Here is an 11749-nt window from a genome sequence, read left to right on the forward strand (position 1 = left end):
AAGATGAGTCAAAGTTAAGCAAAACCAGACAAGGGGATGGGGAAGAACCCAAGCAGAGGAAACACGAAGCAAGCCCTGGAGAAATAAATCAGCATTACAGGAGACAAGGATGGCACTGACTTGGAAAGCAAGGATGTAAATAGGCTTAAGTGGGATGCTGGACACAGGCGTGACGTGAGCCTCAGGCTTCGCCCTCAGTGTACACCTTCCTGGGTGCTGGGTCAGGAGATGATTAGTAACATAAACTTCCTCTTGACCTGGTTTGAAATGGTCCCCTCTTGGATCTCATCCTCACATTCCTCCAGACCTGTGCTGAAGGCCTGACAGTTTTCCCCAGCCTACTGAGGGGGATGGGGCTGTGCAAAATTACAGCCACTGCAAAGAGGCCGGAGTGACCCTGGAGCTGCGTTTCATCATTCTGAAATCATGCTCCTGGCCTTAGTCAGAGCCAGAGAGGAGGGGAGGAGAGGGTGGGAAAGCAGAGTGGGTGGCAGTAGGCTTGGGCGAGGTGCCGGGGCTGGAGGAGGAAGCAGCTGGGACCAGCAGGGAGTTACATGCCGCTTGGAAGGCATCTGTCAGGCTGTGCGACCTCGGGCCGGGTTCTGGTCCATTCTGAGTCTCTCTGGGCATCATAGGTCCATGCTGCATTTCCCGAGCTCTGCTTCCACTGGACCTCTCCTATGGAGGTCAAGGACTGCAGGAGGCCATTAACTGGTATCCCTTTGATAATAGTGTCAGCCATTTTCTTAAGTTTCTATTCCCCCGCCGAGTTAAGTTTATGGTCCTTCTCACCTTGCCCATTCCCCGTGAATCACGTGCTATACCCCAGGGGTTGCACCTTCCCCCGTTGCCTAGATACCTGCTGACCCCAAGAGCCGAGACTTCCTCATTCCTACACTCCCTAGATATACCCAGCACCTCCCCTGAACAAACTGAGACTTGATCAGAATCCTGTCTTGTCTCCATTTCTCACGTCTCCTGTCCTTTGTCCCCTCTTCAATTCCCCACTTCTCCCCCAGATGACCTTCGTTGACGAACCCGCTGGTTTGGGACAAAGGACCCTAAGGCTTTCTGGTCATTTCTGTGGATGTAGATCATTGAGGTGAGGGGGAATTCCTGCCAGGCCTCCCATGCTTGGGACAGTGCTGCAGCAGCAGGTTTTTCTGGTACATCCACATTTCCAGGATACCCGTATCTCTATGAGCCCAGCCTCTGCCAGAACAAATCTACGGAGAACTCTAAGCTTTGCGTTTGTCAGCACATGGTGCCTAAATATGTTCTCTATTTGCATTCTGCCGCCATCACCAGTGCTTTAGAGTTATTGTTCCTGGGTGAGGCCAATACACGACTTTGCTAAACTTTCTATTTTTAATTTTTTGGCAGAACCAGGGATTGAACTGAGGCCCTTGCGCTTGCCAGGCAGGCGCTTATTCTACTGAGCTATCTCCCTGGCCCCACTAAACTTCTACAACAAAGCGCCACAGACTGGTAACTTAAACAACAGAAATATATTTCTTCACACTTCTGGAGACAACTGAGATTAAGGTGTTGACAGGGCTAATTTCTTCTGCAATTTCTCTTGTTGACTTGTAGATGGCCATTTTTATCCATGTCTTTACATAGTCCTCCCTGTATGGCTTAATCTCTTGTTTTTATAAAGACACCAGCCATATTGGATTAGGGCTCACCCTAATGGCCTAACTTCTCTTTAAAGACTCTATGTTTAAATAAGGTCACATTCTGAGATAGGTCAGGCTAGGGCTTCAATGTACGAATTTTGGATGGATACAATTGAGCCCACGACACTGGGCTTTGAATCTCTAACGGAACTCTTCTAAGTACAGATGTCTAAGTCTCTCCTCAGAAATGCTGAGTGTAAGCTTCATGAAGGGAGGCACTTTGCCCCTTGCTCTAGCCTTACTACCTAGAATGGGGTCTAGCATGTGTTTAGTAAGTATTCATGGAATGAATAATTCGTTTAATAAGCTTGGCATGGTGCCCAAGAACTTACTTAGAAAGTTTCAAGGTTTTAACCTCCAGAAATATGAACGGCGCTTGTCTTTGCTGTTGCTGGATGGCAACTCTTGGGCCCAGTTAGGAGAAGGAACCCTAGCCTTGGCACTCCACAAAGAACATAAGCACACTGGGCCTGCCCTGGTACTCACCTCTAGGAGGCCTAAGATACAAAGGAAAGCCAAGGTTGGGTTTGATACCTCCAGATACCTCAACTCCTGTGCTGTCTTCTGTGAGAAGGGTGTCTTTAGGATGTTCATTTGCTCGTATCTTCCTTGCTTAAAACTCTTCAAAGCCTTCTCTGTCATTAAAGGACCAACTCCTAACGCTGGCCCCGTGTTAGCACACTTCCCCCATGGGGTCCACTTCAGCCCCACCCTATCAGCTCCTCTGCCCCACACATCTGTGGCTTAAACCACACCAAACCTAGCACTGTTTGCTCAACCCAGCTCTTGATCCCACATGAGATTCTGGGGGTTGCAATTCCTCATTTGTCTACTCAGGAAATGTCTACTCGTCTTTTAGAACAGCCACTTGAAGCCAGCAGGATGTACTCTGAGCAGCTGAGCCTGGGGTATCCTCCTGTCCCTGCACTCTCCTGTGCTTTCCTCTGTGCTAGTGCCAATTACATTAGGGACAAATACCAATGCTGATGTTTCATCTCGACTCAGAGTACCCACGGGGAAAGCTGAGCTGGGCTTTTCAGTGCCCCTGGGGGCCTAACGAGGCGTGGCATGGAATCTAGTCCTCAGTAAGGTTATACTGAAGAAATTCATTTCAGAGAAAAAAGAAACGATCATATGATGTTACTTTCTTTCTGGAAGGGAGTATGAGGAGAGCGGAGAAGTTCTAATATAGGGTATTCATGGAGGTCATTTTTCAAAAACATGCATTGTGTGCCCTCTCATCCTTGGTCATGGAGAGTTGGAGCTGGAGCTACTGCTCTTCGCGTCACTCAGCTCCCATCTGCTAAGTCCTGTGTTGATAAATTCCTGAAGGGGCCAGTGTGGCACAAACAGGGAATAGGATCTTTGCTTCAGGCTGGGACCCTGGAGCTCTAGGAGAGGTAAGAGGGCAGCAGCCCCAATGGGAACAGGCTGGACGAGGCCAGCAAGGAGGAGAGAGGGCAGATGTGGGAGCTTAGAGCCACAGCTGAGACTTGTGAGCCCAGGTCCACTGTGCTGCCTTGGGGAAGCTCCTAGCTCCGACCTGTAGTAACCTCCTGCTCTCTTTGGGCCTGAGGTTCTTCAACTGAAAATGAGGAACCGGACTGAGGGTCACTGAGTTCCTTCCTATCCCTGGGTAGGAAGATTTGGAAAGAGTACGACAAAGGTGCACTGGAGAGGACTATGTTAGAGTTGCACAGAGTTCAGGGCTCCCTGTCCAGCCAGGCATTTGGGGGGCCTCATCTGTGAGCCTGGAAACAACCAGAGGCAGCTCCCCTATACTTCCTGCACTGGGCCTTGTACCACAGGGTGACAGGCCCAATGTAGCCCTCTGCACTAATGAGGCTGGCCACCTGGGGAGCCATAGAAACCAGCCTAGCTACTTGCCTGCCTGACGCTGAGGTGATGTTCCTGAACGTGGCCTGGGCTGGGCAGCACCCTTCATGGGCCACATGACAATCTCAGGTGCTCATCTGGCAGGGCAGGACCTGGCAGCAGTTCCAAGCCACAGTGGCCCAGGGAGCAGGTCTCTGGCCACGTGGACAACTTCTGTTGGCCTTCTACTCCTTGGACCCCACCCTGCCAGGACAGGGCCTGCTGTCCTGAGCCTGTGCCTACAGCCATTCCTTGGCCCATGATTTCAGATTCAATTGGTGAAGACAGGCCTCCTGGGATGAGCCAGTTGGCCCCTCTGAATTATTTGCTTCTCAGAGTTGGAAAAACTACACCGTGCACCTGGCAATACTTGCTGCTGCTGGTTTTTCTTTTTCTTTCTTTTTTTTTTTTTTTTAAGAAACAGAAAATGACCCCTGTGCTTACTGCAACCAAATCCATTTTATTGGCCTCCTGCTCTCTCATTGCAATAATAACCCCTTACATTCGATGAGTCTTTTACTGTTTACAAAGCACTTTCTTATGCACTCTCTTTTTTGGCTACATAACAATTTAGAATGGGGAGGGTTCACATTATAGAGAAACTGAGCCACAGACAGTAAATCCAGCTCCTCAGGACCACATAGTGAGATGGATCTAACGCAAAGGATGTCGGTCCTCTGGCTCCAGTCTCTCCCCTGTACTACACACTCCTCTTGTCACTTGAAGGCTCAGGGTCTTAGAATCCCTCTTCCAAGAATAAGAAAGGATGGAAGGCTCAGATGCCTACCCTCTTCTCTTTGAGGTTCTGTACTTTGTCCATTGGTGAACTAAACCACCTCTTTACCTGAAACTATCACCCAGAGCCAATGACTCCTGAGCCTATGCTCGCCTTGGAAGCCTGGCATCTTCAGACACTTCCCTGCCTCTCAGACTAGTGCTGGGCCTTTCCACCTCATGCTCTGAAATGCCTAGTGAATGGGACTGAATGGTCAGTGTCAGTTTAAAAAACAACAGATAATCAGAAAAACTCACTGAGCTTTTCATTTCCCCCCATAACCCCTCTTAGCCCCATTCTCCACACTAACAGCTCAAGGCTTCTTTAATGTTCCCATGTGCCTCTCAGACTCCAGCTTGGAAAACCCAACAGTATTTATGTCTAACTTCTTTACCTTCTAAACCCATTTGGCACTTACTTAACAATTCACTTATTTACTCATCTAGCAAATACTGATTATATTCTACAATCTTTCGAGTCTACTCTGCATCTCACTGATACGTAATATGTAGTCTTGTGTGTCTGATTCCTTTCACTTGGCCTAAAATTCAATCCTGAAGCATGTATCAACATCCAGTTCCTTTTTTAGGCTAATATTTCACTGTATGGATAGATGGCTTTATTTAGCCACTCAACAATTGGATATTTGAGTTATTTCTATTTTTGGCTAATATGAACAATGCTGCCATGGACATTTGAGGACAAGTTTTTGGGTGGATGGCTATTTTATTAGGGGTATACAGTTCTCAACTCTTAATTCTGTTCCACTGATCTATGTGCCCATCATATATCAGCACCAACCTTTTTTTTTTTTTTTTTTTTTTGCAGTACGGGGGATTGAACTCAGGACCCTGTGCTTGCCAGGCAAGCACTTATTCTACTGAGCTATCTTCCTGGGCCCCAGCCTATCTTCATAGTACATTTTGAAATCAAGAACTATGATTTCTTTTTCTTCAATTTTTTATTTTTTTTACATTTATTTATTTGTGTGTGTGTGTGTGTGTGTGGCCAGCTCCGCCCACCAGGGGGCGGGGCTGGCTGGCATGTGGTGCTGGGGGATTGAACCGCGGTCCCTGTGCTTTGTTTAGCTTAGCTTGTTCTAAGTAGGTGCTTTAGACCACTGAGCCATCTCACCAGCCCCTGATTTCTTTTTCAAGACTGCATTTTCATATGGATTTTAGGATCAGCCTGGTAGTTTCTGCAAAAAGCATCATCAACAACAAAACCTCACTGTGATTTTGATAAGAGTCCATCAAATGTGTAGCTCAATCTAAGGAATGTGCTATCTTATTATCCAATCCTGTGGCTCATAAATATATCTACCCTGTTATTCAGATTTTTTTTTTCATTTCTTTGAACATTATGTTGTGGATTTTAGAATATAAAGTTTGCATTTTTAAAAAATTTACTCCTATTTCTATTCTTTTTGATATTTATAAATGGATTTTTAAATGGAATTATTTTCTAATTTTCCTTTTTCGATTATTTATTGTTAGTTTGTAGAAATATAATTTGTTCTAATTTCTGAAAAATCTGTGAGAAATCTGCATCAAATCTTTGAGTTTGGCAGAATCCATTTTTTAAAATTTCATCATATGAACATATTACATTTTATTTATCAGTTCACCTGTTAATGGGTGTCTTACTTTTCTCTTATTCTGGACAAAATACTCAAAGTTAAAGGAGGAAAGGCTTATTTAGCTCACAATTTGTATAGGTTTCAGACTGTACTGGCTGGATCCAAGCCAGGGCGGCACATGGCAGAGGGGCTATTGTTCATGGCAGTGGAAGAAATCGAAAAGGGAACAAGCCAACAAGAGCAAAAAAGGGAAAACAAGCCTCTGTCTGCCCCTTTTATCTTATCCAGACTTCTGGGATTAGGGCGGTGCCAGCCCAATCTGTGAACTGATCCAGCAATTACCCACCCTTAATTCCAGTATTGCACTATAAACAAATCACAAATTCTAGAATCATCTACCTCCAAAAAAAGCCCCATCTAAAAGTACACGAGGCTCTGGCAGGCCATCTAGACACAGACCATAACAAGGCCATTTGGGGTATTTTTTGTTTTGGAATGAAGTTGCTATGAGCATAATCTATGCAAGACATATGTTTTCATTTTCTTGGGTAAATACAAATGCAGTGCTGGGTCATTTGGTAAGTGTATGTTCGTTTAATCAGAAAGTTCTACATTAATTTTTGAAGTGGTTTATCACTTTACATCGCTGGCCACAATGTGTAAGAGTTTTGCTTACTTCATTCTCACCAGTTTAGGGGTTGCCAATCTTTTTGATTTTAGCCATTCTAGTGCTCATGTTGTGGTATCGCAATGGTATTTTCAGCCTTACTTGATGGTACCACTCAGAGGCAGGAGAATTGCCATGAGTTTGAGGACAGCCGGGGCTTCATAGTTCAAGGTCAGCCTGAACCACATAGCAAGATACTGGCTCAAAAACAAAACAAGAGCCTGTGAGATAGCTCAGTAGACTAAGTGACCACTTAGGCAAGCACAGGGACCAGGGTTCGATCCCTGGTACCACATGCCGTGCTGGCCCTGCCTTTGGCACGCTGAGCCAGCCACAGAGTACAGGCACGGTGGCACAGGCCTGTAATCTCAGTGCTGGGGAGGCTGAAAACAGGAGGGTCACGACAAGTCTGAGCTGCGTAGTGAGATCCTGCACCAAATACACAAAAGTAAAAAAGAAAAAAAAGGTACTTTCATTTTGTCGGTGCATAATGATAGTATGCACATTTCCATCTGCTTATCAGCCATTTATATATCTTCTTTTATATGGTCCTACTCATTTCAATTTTTTTTTTTTTTTTTGGTCTCAAATGTTATAAGAACCTATTAACTCACATAACTTGAACATGTAGAAATGTTCATGCTTCATCGCAGTTTGATCAGTTTCCACACCATACATCTCTTTATCTCTTTTCATGAGGTTATACACACTTATCCTCTTTATTCACTGATGTAACCTAGATACAGTACTTTGAACAGTATCTAGAACAATAACTTTTTTGAGTCACTAATTATTTAAACCTGGCCTTTCTCTGTGGATTGGGTTGATCTCAATCTTTTTTTAATGGCAGAACCGGGGATTGAACTCAGGCCCTTGCACTTGCCAGGGAAGCGCTTATTCCACTGAGCCATCTTCCAGGCCGCAATCTTGAAATATAGTAAATTTAGAAATCAGGAAATATAAACTCTTCACATCTGCCCTATTTTAAGACTTTTTAGATCTTTTATAGTTAAATATAAATTTTAAAGATAATTTGTCAGTTTCTACAAAAATCTTCCTGGAAATTTACTGGTATTTCTTTGAACCTCTTAATCCATTTGAGAATAGATGAGTTACTGCATTCTTCTAATCCATGAACAGGATACAGTATACATTACCATTATTTAATTTTTCCATTGATATTTTGTATAAGGTCTTATGTAGATTAAAAGGTTATCACTAAATATTTTAGTTTTTGCTACTGTATTAATTTTTAAAAAATTCCTAATTGCTTACTGCTAGTATGGGGGATGAATAAATTTATATATTAACTTTGCTTCCTTCTTACTAAATACACTGTCTCCAGTAGATGAAGTTGTTCTATGTACAGGATCATGTTCTTTAAAAATAGAAGTTTTACTTCTTCCCTTTCAAGCTTCATGCTTTTTACTTACTTTTCTTATTTAATTGGCTACAATCTCCAGTTGAGCCCAAACTTAATGGAAAGTTAATATTTCTACACGACACACATACAAGCACACACACACACACACACACACACACAGAGATAATAGTTTTTCATATATTCCACTTAATAGATTAAAGATGTTTTCTTCTACTTATAGCTTTTGAAACTTGTTTTTATAAAATATAGGTGTTGAATTTTTAAAAATACAAATGATCTATCTTCAATGAGCAAGTTAGAAGATATTCCAAGATTAAGTGTGGCGCTCTGTGAGTGTCAACCAGGTCAAGATGGCTGGTAAGGTTTGCCAAGTCTTATACAGCACTGTACTGATCTGCTTTCCTCCATCACGCTGCCTTTGCTCTTTTGTCAATAATTAACAGTGAGGATCTATTTCTGCAATTTGTTGTGTGCATTCATCCAACTGTTTTCTATTACCATTATCACATTGTCTTGATTAGTATCGCTTTAGAGTAAGTCTTGAAATTAGGTATTTTTAGCTTCTTTGTTCTTCCTTTTTTTTTTTTTTTTCAGAACTGGGGATTGAACTCAGGCCCTTGCGCTTGCCAGGGAAGCACTTATTCTACTATCTCCCCGGCCCCTAAATTTAAGTACTATTCTTTTATTTTCTTGTGGCCAGCTCAGCTTGCCCTGGGGGCGGGTCTGGCAGGGCATGAGGTGCCGGGGATTGAACTGCGGTCCCTGCACACTTGCCTGTTTACCTAAGCAGGCGCTTTAGACCACTGAGCTACCTTGACGGCCCAAAGTTTTATTTATTTATTTTTGGCAGTACCAGGGACTGAACTCAGAACCTTGCGCTTGCCAGGCAAGTGCTTATTCTACTGAGCTATCTTCCTGGCCTCTTCCTTTCAATATTGTATTAGTTGTTCTGGGTCTATTTATATTTGAAGTATAAACTTTAAAAATCAGTTTTTTAATTGCTATAAAATAACATGCTGGTATTTTGATTGGGAATGCACTGAATCTATAGATCAGAGAATAAATTTGTACCTATCTATATCTATATATAGATATAGATATAAAATTGAATCTAGGTATATCCCCAGGACTTTCAAAAATATTTGATTTTGGCCGGGGAGGTGGCTCAGGAATAAGTTCTTCCCTGGCAAGTGCAAGGGCCTGAGTTCAATCCCCTGTTCCACAAAAACAAACAAACAACAACAAAAAAAAACAAATTGATTTTTTGACACCAGAAATCAAACTCAGGACCTCACACTTGCCAGGCAGGTGTGGTACCACTGAGCTATATCCCTGGCCCCATTTTATTTTAAGTCAAGGTCTTGTTAAGTTGCTCAGGTTGGGCTTGGAGCTGAGATTCTCTTACCTCAGCCAACCAGAGTGCTAGGTTTATAGACACATACCACCATGCCTGATTTTGTAATTTTTATATTCTAAGTCCTCACTTTCTACTATTTTATAATATTCTCTAAAACCTTGAATATATAATAGCTATTTTAAGAATGTTATCTGATAACTCCAACATTAATGTCATTTACAGTTTTGTGTCTATTGAATGACTTTACTTCTGATAATAGGCCATATTTTCTTGCTTCTTTACACAACTATTAATACTATATCTTATGTTGTACATTATAGACACTATATTTTGGATGTCTGGATTTTGTTTTCTTCCTTAATAGAATGTTGGATTTTGCTTTGGTGCACAATTTACCTGTAGATAAGTTTGATCCTCTTGAAGTTGGATTTAAAGCCTTGTTATAGAAGACTTAGAGCAGGCCTTCCTCTAGAGCTTGACTTACCTCTGAGGATTTGTCTTCCCACAAGCTCCACTGAATGACTTGGGTACCCAAGATCGCTATGCTCTGGCTAAATAACCCTCAAACACACGTACATTTTCTGCCTGTAATGGTAGCTGCCACCCCAAATGTATTATCTTACCTCAGGTAAGTCACATAAACTTGTCTGAAAGACAGAGGATAATACATGTTTTTCAGGATTGTTAGCTAACACTTGCTAACTCATCTCTACCATCAGATTCTACCACTTGCTTAACATCTTTCCCTAGTTTATTTCACCTAAAATTCAAATTCAATATGGCTTGTAAGACTCACCTTGAACTGACCTTGTTGGACATTTTGAGCCTTAAATCTTGCCACTCTGAGCTTCCTTGTTTAGGTTCAATTACACTAGACTTAAGTTCTTATCTATCTAGACCTCTCTACTGCCCTAATCTCTGTACAGAACATCCTTTCTATCCTTGACTTGGCTTACCAATTTACACATCACTTTATTCATTCATCTTTTTGTTCATTCATTTATCAAATGTTTAAGGAAAAGCCCTCATGCTTGAGGCACTGTCACATACAATAAACACAAGATATGAAGTCTCTGTCCTTACTCAAATTTATGCTCTAGGCTTACCATACCTGCCAAACCTGGATTTGGGAATCCTGGTATAGTGGAACTTTGAGTTATGACTGGTCTGACAAATGAACAATTTGGGTTATGACCAGAATTTTAGTTTTAACTTATGACCCAAGACTGGCTGCTTGTGCTTCCAGATGGTCTCAGACACAGATTTACCCCTTAAGGAGCTCTGGAAGGAACATTACAACATCCTTTCCTGTATGGGGTTGAGAAATCGTGGACCAATGTCTCTCCAGAGATCCTGAGATCTGCCTGTGTACAGGAGACCTTGGAGGCTGTGTAAAGGAGCCTGAGCCTTCCACTGACAACCTGAGTCACAATCAGCCCTCAGGAACAAATTGAGTTCCTAAGCCAAGGGTCTTCTGTACATACTTCCATAATGCCCCAGATTTCTCCTCTTACAGTCTTTCTCTTAACTATAATTGCTTATTTTCCCATAGATAAGCCTCACTATACTGTCAGTTCTTTGGAGGCATGAATCACACTGTTCCAATCCTCACCTCATTTCCACTGCTTAGCACATTAAATATTTGTTGAATTAAGAAATAACTGAGAACAGCGCATCTCTGAAGCACACCCAGCGCTCCCACTCTGTTGGGCAAGGCTGTGGGAGATAAAGGCCCGACTCATCCTGTCACCCCTGGGATAAGCCAAGTGTGAGGATAACTACCTGGATCTCTAACTTTTGGGTCCCCACATGCAGTATTATAATAACACTGATATTCTCAACTCTTTGGCAATGATCATTCACCACTGTTCTTCCCAATTTGGCTTCTTCCAGAGTTTTCTTGCTTTTTGGGTATTTCTAAGGCCCCAGGTTAAGAGTTCCATCAGCTCTACAGACCCCTGCTCAGTTTCTAGGAAGGATGTCAGGCTGAGTGGCAGCAGCTGCACACACAAGATGCCTCCTGGTCAGTGGACAACTGGCCTCTCACTCAAGGCTTTTCTGTGCCTCTACTTCTTCCCAGTGTTTGGCAGTTTCCTTCATCCCAAGGCCACTAACTCTAGAGGCTCATTTTCTTTCTTTAATTAAAAACTATCTAAGCCTGGTTGTATTTCCTGGCTCTTAGTGAATTCAGCTGTGCTTAGATTTGGTCTGTTACTAGACATAGAGAGAAAATCTTCCTCATGTGCTATGAACATAAAAATCAACATAATCTTCATGAGAGTGATTTGGCAATAGGTGCCAAGAACTTCCTTTACAATGTGTATTCTTTTTTTTTTTTTTTTTTTAATTTTATTTATTTGTGTGTGTGGCCAGCTCAGCCCACCAGGGGGCGGGCTGGCTGGCATGTGGTGCTGGGGGATTGAACTGCGGTCC

This window comes from Octodon degus, unplaced genomic scaffold (assembly GCF_000260255.1).
Source record: "Octodon degus isolate 3935 unplaced genomic scaffold, OctDeg1.0 scaffold00049, whole genome shotgun sequence".
NCBI lineage: Eukaryota > Metazoa > Chordata > Mammalia > Rodentia > Octodontidae > Octodon > Octodon degus.